We start from the raw sequence: 7,628 nt of genomic DNA, 5'->3' as shown, positions 1-7,628 counted from the left end.
CTCCTGCTGGGCTTAGGGTTTCTTTCTTGTTCTTTCTCCAGCTCCTTTAGGTGTAGGGTTAGGTTGTGTACCTGAGACCTTTCTTGTTTCTTGAGAAAGGCTTGTACTGCTATATATTTTCCTCTCAGGACTGCCTTTGTTGTGTCCCTCAGATTTTGAACCGTTGTATTTTCATTATCATTTGTTTCCATGATTTTTTTCAATTCTTCTTTAATTTCCCGGTTGACCCATTCATTCGTTAGAAGGATGCTGTTTAGTCCCATGTATTTGGGTTCTTTTCAAACTTCCTTTTGTTGTTGAGTTCTAGCTTTAGAGCATTGTGGTCTGAAAATATGCAGGGAATGATCCCAATCTTTTGATACTGGTTGAGTCCTGATTTAGGACCGAGGATGTGATCTATTCTGGAGAATGTTCCATGTGCACTAGAGAAGAATGTGTATTCTGTTGCTTTGGGATTAAATGTTCTGAATATATCTGTGATGTCCATCAGAACCAGTGTGTTGTTAAAGGCCTTTATTTCCTTGCTGATCTTTTGCTTGGGTGATCTGTCCATTTCAGTGAGGGGAGTGTTAAAGTCCCCTACTATTACTGAATTATTGTTTATGTTTTTCTTTGATTTTGTTATTAATTGGTTTATAGAGTTGGCTGCTCCCACGTTGGGGCATAGATATTTAAAATTGTTAAATCTTATTGTTGGACATACCCTTTGAGTATGATATAGTGTCCTTCCTCATCTCTTATTATAGTCTTTGGCTTAAGATCTAATTGATCTGATATAAGGATTGCCACTCCTGCTTTCTTCTGATGTCCATTAGCATGGTAAATTCTTTTCTACCCCCTCACTTTAAATCTGGAGGTGTCTTCGGGCTTAAAATGAGTTTCTTGGAGGCAACATATAGATGGGTTTTGTTTTTTTATCCATTCTGATACCCTGTGTCTTTTGACAGGGGTATTTAACCCATTAACATTCAGGGTAACTATTGAGGGATATGAATTTAGTGCCATTGTATTGCCTGTAAGGTGACTGTTACTGTATATGGTCTCTGTTCCTTTCTGATCTACCGCTTGTAGGCTCTCTCTTTGCTTAGAGGACCCCTTTCAATACTTCCTGTACAGCTACTTTGGTGTTTGCAAATTCTTTCAGTTTTTGTTTGTTCTGGAAGCTTTTAATCTCTCCTTCTATTTTCAATGATAGCCTAGCTGGATATAGTATTCTTGGCTGCATGTTTTCTCCTTTAGTGCTCTGAAAATATGATGCCAGCTCTTTCTGGCCTGCCAGGTCTCTGTGGATAAGTCAGCTGCCAATCTTATATTTTTACCATTGTATGTTACAGACTTATTTTCCCGGGCTGTTTTCAGGTTTTTCTCTTTGTCACTGAGACTTGTAAATTTTACTATTAGGTGACGGGGTGTGGGCCTATTCTTATTGATTTTGAGGGGTGTTCTCTGAACCTCCTGAATTTTGATGCTCGTTCCCTTTGCCATATTGGGGAAATTCTCCCCAATAATTCTCTCCAATATACCTTCTGTTCCCCTCTCTCTTTCTTTTTCTGGAATCCCAATTATTCTAATGTTGTTTTGTCTTATGGTGTCACTTATCTCTCGAATTCTCCCCTTGTGGTCCAGTAGCTGTTTGTCCCTCTTTTGCTCAGCTTCTTTATTTTCTGTCATTTGGTCTTCTATATCACTAATTCTTTCTTTTGCCTCATTTATCCTAGCAGTGAGAGCCTCCATTTTTTATTGCACCTCATTAATAGCTTTTTTGATTTCAACTTGGTTAGATTTTAGTTCTTTTATTTCTCCAGAAAGGGCTTTTATATCTCTCGAGAGGGTTTCTCTAATATCTTCCATGCCTTTTTCGAGCCCGGCTAGAACCTTGAGAATTGTCATTCTGAACTCTAGATCTGACATATTACCAATGTCTGTATTGATTAGGTCCCTAGTCTTCGGTACTGCCTCTTGTTCTTTTTTTTGTGTTGAATTTTTCCGTCTTGTCATTTTGTCCAGATAAGAGTATATGAAGGGGCAAGTAAAATACTAAAAGTGTGGCAACAACGCCAGGAAAATATGCTTTAACCAAATTAGAAGAGATCCCAAATCGTGAGGGGGGAGAAAGGGTATAAAAAGAGGTTAAAAAAGGAAGAAAGAAAAAAAAAAAGAAAAAAGAATAAAAAAGAAAAGAAAAGAATTAAAAAAAGAAAACAAAGAAGAAAAATATAAAAAAGAAAAAATATATATATTAGATAAACTAGATAATAAACGTTAAAAAGAAAAAGGTAAAAGTTAAAAAAAAAATTTACCAGCAGGCGAGAAAAAAAACAAAAAATGTAAAAGAAAAAAATTAAATTAACTGCAAGACTAAAAAAAATCACTGGGAAAAAGCCTTGAGTTCTGTGCTTTGCTTTCTCCTCCTCTGGAATTCTGCTGCTCTCCTTGGTATTGAAACCGCACTCCTTGGTAGGTGAACTTGGTCTTGGCTGGATTTTTTGTTGATCTTCTGAGGGAGGGGCCTGTTGTAGTGATTCTCAAGTGTCTTTGCCCCACGCGGAATTTCACCGCCCTTAGCAGGGGCCGGTGTGAGTAATCAGCTAGGGTTTGCTTATAGGAGCTTTTGTTCCCTGAGCGCTTTCCATAGAGTTCTGGAGGACAGGAATACAAATGGCGGCCTCCTGGTCTCCGGCCCGGAGGAGCCGAGAGCCCAGTGCCCCACTCCTCAGTGCGCCCTTAGACAACAGCGCCCAGTTACTCCCGTCTGCCTGACCTCCGGCCACACACCGAGCTCACTAAGCCTGCGACCGGTTCAAGGTAACACCGAGCTGTGAGCTTACTGTTGGCTCTGTCTCTGTAGCCGGCTTTCCCATTCCAATACCCGCAAGCTCTGCGACACTCAGACACCCCGATCCTTCTGTGACCCTGCGGAACCTGAGGCCACGCTGACCCCGCGTGGGCTTCGCCCCGGTTTAGCCTCTGGAGCGATGTCCCTCAGGGGAACAGACTTTTAAAAGTCCTGATTTTGTGCGCCGTTGCTCCGCCGCTTGCTGGGAGCCGGCTCCTCCCCCCGGGGTCTATCTTCCCGTCGCTTTGGATTCACTTCTCCGCCAGTCCTACGTTTCAGAAAGTGGTTGTTTTTCTGTTTCCAGAATTGCTGTTCTTCTTCTCTTCAATCTGCCGATGGATTTTCAGGTGTTTGCAATCTTTAGATAAGCTATCTAGCTGATCTCTGGCTAGCTGAAGTAGTCTCAGCCTGCTACTTCTCCGCCATCTTGACTCCTCCCCACAACTTCATTATCTTACCAGCCCTAAAGACAACTCCATGAAGCAGGGAAACTCTTTTTTTTTTTTTTTTTTGCAGCAGGGAAGCTTAGCCTCATTTGCATATGTGGGGATTTATGCTAACATACTTTTTTCCAAAGGTTGTTGAATAAATAAGTGTTACAGTTGGAATGTTTATATGGCATGATTGACTCCAGTTCTTGAGCTTTGCCACTGCACAGAGGTGAGATGGTCTGTCATTTTCTACTACCCTTTGCAAAATGTATCCCAAGTAATTCTGGCCCCTATACATTACTAATAGATTTTATATTCTCCGCTATTATGTGTGGGACTGATTGATATTCATTTGATGTTAGGGGTCTTTCATTTGACCTGTCTTCTGTTTTGTGCCAAATGAATTAAAGAACATTCCTGAACTATGAGAGGCAGTGACATAGTGGTTTACAAAATGGGCTGGGGGTTCAGACTGTCTGGATCCAATTAATATTTGGTCTCTTGGGAGTGTTGTGTCCTCAAGGTACTTAACCTGCTTATTCCCAGATTCCTTACCTGTAAACTGAGGATAACAGTAGAATGAACTCATTTTTGCATGAGAGCTAATGAGATAAAGCAGTTTAAAACTGGTAACATTATGAGTCATAGTTTAAATCTTCAGTTAAACTAGGTTCTTTGCTTTCTTTTCTTTCTTGTCCTCTTCCCAACTCTTCCTCATTTTCCTCTTCTTTCTAATGTAGGTTTCAACAGCACAGAAACACTCAGCCTACCTGAAACAACAGAAATTCAATGTTAGGATGCATATGGTAGTAAGAGAGTTTGGGAACTAACAGGAAATGCCTCCACCAAATTTATTCTGATTATAGTCCCTGAAACGGGATTTTTTTTTTCTCTTTTCAATGCAGTTTTAGGAATCATGCTGACTTAACTTCCTATTAGCAATCTTGTATTAATTTTGCTCTAAAGATAGGCCATTAAATTCACTCAGCTACTATATTTTCATATATTTTCCCTCATATATGTGTCCTCAGTCCTCTTTCTGCCTGTCTCTGTCCTGATTGCCTCAGTCCTCTTTCCTGCAATAGATAATTGGTTTACTTTGATTTGGATGGGATGTGGCATATAAATCACAAATGATTGAGCTTGAGTCCTAATCCTGGTTTGATGAGCTATGACCAGGGGATGCAGATGAGGAGCTATGAGGTTTAGAACATGACTCCCTGTTGACCTTCTCTTTAGCTGGTTTTTAGATTCCAAAACTAGATTCGTAGTTTTGCCATTTATTATTGCCATTCCTAGTTTTGCCATGAATTGATTGAACCAATTTAAGTTACAGTCCTTTCATCTATAAAAGAAGGGATTGTCATAAAACTCAATGGCGCATACTAGGTTGAACATAAAATATAAGTTATTTGTCTTATTACTATCAGTAGCTTGATTCAATATGTCATCATGCTTAATAACAAATGTAAAGCCCTATGAAAATATTATTTTGAAATAGTGTGATGTAATTTATATTATGTCTTTCACAACTTTAAAGTTAGACTTGCTAGATAAAATGCAGCACTCAGATACATTTAGATTTCAGATATATGATAAATATTTTTTCATTATAAGTAGGTACAGAATATTGCATAGGATATACTTCATACAAGAATCATTCTTATCTGTCTGAAATTCGACTTTTTTTTTTAATTTTTTATTTTTTATAAACATATATTTTTATCCCCAGGGGTACAGGTCTGTGAATCACCAGGTTTACACACTTCAGAGCACTCACCAAATCACATACCCTCCCCAATGTCCATAATCCCACCCCCTTCTCCCAAACCCCCTCCCCCCGGCAACCCTCAGTTTGTTTTGTGAGATTAAGAGTCACTTATGGTTTGTCTCCCTCCCAATCCCATCTTGTTTCATTTATTCTTCTTCTACCCACTTAAGCCTCCATGTTGCATCACCACTTCCTCATATCAGGGAGATCATATGATAGTTGTCTTTCTCTGCTTGACTTATTTCGCTAAGCATGATACGCTCTAGTTCCATCCATGTTGTTGCAAATGGCAAGATTTCATTTCTTTTGATGGCTGCATAGTATTCCATTGTGTATATATACCACATCTTCTTGATCCATTCATCTGTGGATGGACATCTAGGTTCTTTCCATAGTTTGGCTATTGTGGACATTGCTGCTATAAACATTCGGGGGCATGTGCCCCTTTGGATCACTACATTTGTATCTTTAGGGTAAATACCCAATAGTGCAATTGCTGTGTCATAGGGCAGTTCTATTTTCAACATTTTGAGGAACCTCCATGTTGTTTTCCAGAGTGTTTGTACCAGCTTGCATTCCCACCAACAGTGTAGGAGGGTTCCCCTTTCTCGGCATCCTCGCCAGCATCTGTCATTTCCTGACTTGTTGATTTTAGCCATTCTGACTGGTGTGAGGTGATATCTCATTGTGGTTTTGATTTGTATTTCCCTGATGCCGAGTGATATGGAGCACTTTTTCATGTGTCTGTTGGCCATCTGGATGTCTTCTTTGCAGAAATGTCTGTTCATGTCTTCTGCCCATTTCTTGATTGGATTATTTGTTCTTTGGGTGTTGAGTTTGCTACGTTCTTTATAGATTCTGGATACTAGTCCTTTATCTGATATGTCGTTTGCAAATATCTTCTCCCATTCTGTCAGTTGTCTTTTGATTTTGTTAACTGTTTCCTTTGCTGTGCAAAAGCTTTTGATCTTGATGAAATCCCAGTAGTTCATTTTTTCCCTTGCTTCCCTTGCCTTTTGCGTTGTTCCTAGGACCCAAGCTTTTGAGTCCTATTTTGTTTCTGCTTGTTCCCTGATTTGTTGACAGAAATAGCTTCTTGTGTATTTGTGAAAGAGACAGACCTTCACTTGTAATCTGTACCTGTTATATTAATAGGAATTTGACACAAAATGTCATCTTGTCTTTCCCAAACATTTCTGTAACATATTTGCTCAATAACACACAAATAAGCAAAACTTAAGCAAATGAATTCCTTACAGGCCAAATTGATATTATCAGATAGATCCAGGCATTTTTCAGTATTGATTTAGAGTCAAGAAAATTTAATTCCCCTTTGGCTATTCGAGGTCTTTTCTGGTTCCATATAAATTTTAGCATTATTTGTTCCATTTCTTTGAAAAAGATGGATGGTACTTTGATAGGAATTGCATTAAATGTGTAGATTGCTTTAGGTAGCATAGACATTTTCACAATATTTATTCTTCCAATCCAGGAGCATGGAACATTTTCCATTTCTTTGTGTCTTCCTCAATTTCTTTCATGAGTACTTTATAGTTTTCTGAGTATAGATTCTGTGTCTCTTTGGTTAGGTTTATTCCTAGGTATCTTATGGTTTTGGGTGCAATTGTAAATGGGATTGACTCCTTAATTTCTCTTTCTTCTGTCTTGCTGTTGGTGTAGAGAAATGCAACTGATTTCTGTGCATTGATTTTATATCCAGACACTTTACTGAATTCCTGTATAAGTTTTAGCAGTTTTGGAGTGGAGTCTTTTGGGTTTTCCACATATAGTATCATATCATCTGCGAAGAGTGATAATTTGACTTCTTCTTTGCCGATTTGGATGCCTTTAATTTCCTTTTGTTGTCTGATTGCTGAGGCTAGGACCTCTAGTACGATGTTGAATAGCAGTGGTGATAATGGACATCCCTGCCGTGTTCCTGACCTTAGCGGAAAAGCTTTCAGTTTTTCTCCATTGAGAATGATATTTGCGGTGGGTTTTTCATAAATGGCTTTGATGATATTGAGGTATGTGCCCTCTATCCCTACACTTTGAAGAGTTTTGATCAGGAAGGGATGTTGTACTTTGTCAAATGCTTTTTCAGCATCTATTGAGAGTATCATATGGTTCTTGTTCTTTCTTTTATTGATGTGTTGTATCACATTGACTGATTTGCGGATGTTGAACCAACCTTGCAGCCCTGGAATAAATCCCACTTGGTCGTGGTGAATAATCTTTTTAATGTACTGTTGAATCCTATTGGCTAGTATTTTGTTGAGTATTTTCGCATCTGTGTTCATCAAGGATATCGGTCTATAGCTCTCTTTTTTGGTGGGATCCTTGTCTGGTTTGGGATCAAGGTGATGCTGGCCTCATAAAATGAGTTTGGAAGTTTTCCTTCCATTTCTATTTTTTGGAACAGTTTCAGGAGAATAGGAATTAGAAACTCATTTTAAGCCCGAAGACACCTCCAGATTTAAAGTGAGGGGGTGGAAAAGAATTTACCATGCTAATGGACATCAGAAGAAAGCAGGAGTGGCAATCCTTATATCAGATCAATTAGATTTTAAGCCAAAGACTATAATAAGAG

The sequence above is a fragment of the Mustela putorius genome, unplaced genomic scaffold (genome assembly GCF_011764305.1).
Source record: "Mustela putorius furo isolate JIRA1106 unplaced genomic scaffold, ASM1176430v1.1 tig00000056_pilon_pilon_pilon, whole genome shotgun sequence".
Classification (NCBI taxonomy): domain Eukaryota; kingdom Metazoa; phylum Chordata; class Mammalia; order Carnivora; family Mustelidae; genus Mustela; species Mustela putorius.
Note: the sequence above shows the minus strand (reverse complement) of the source record.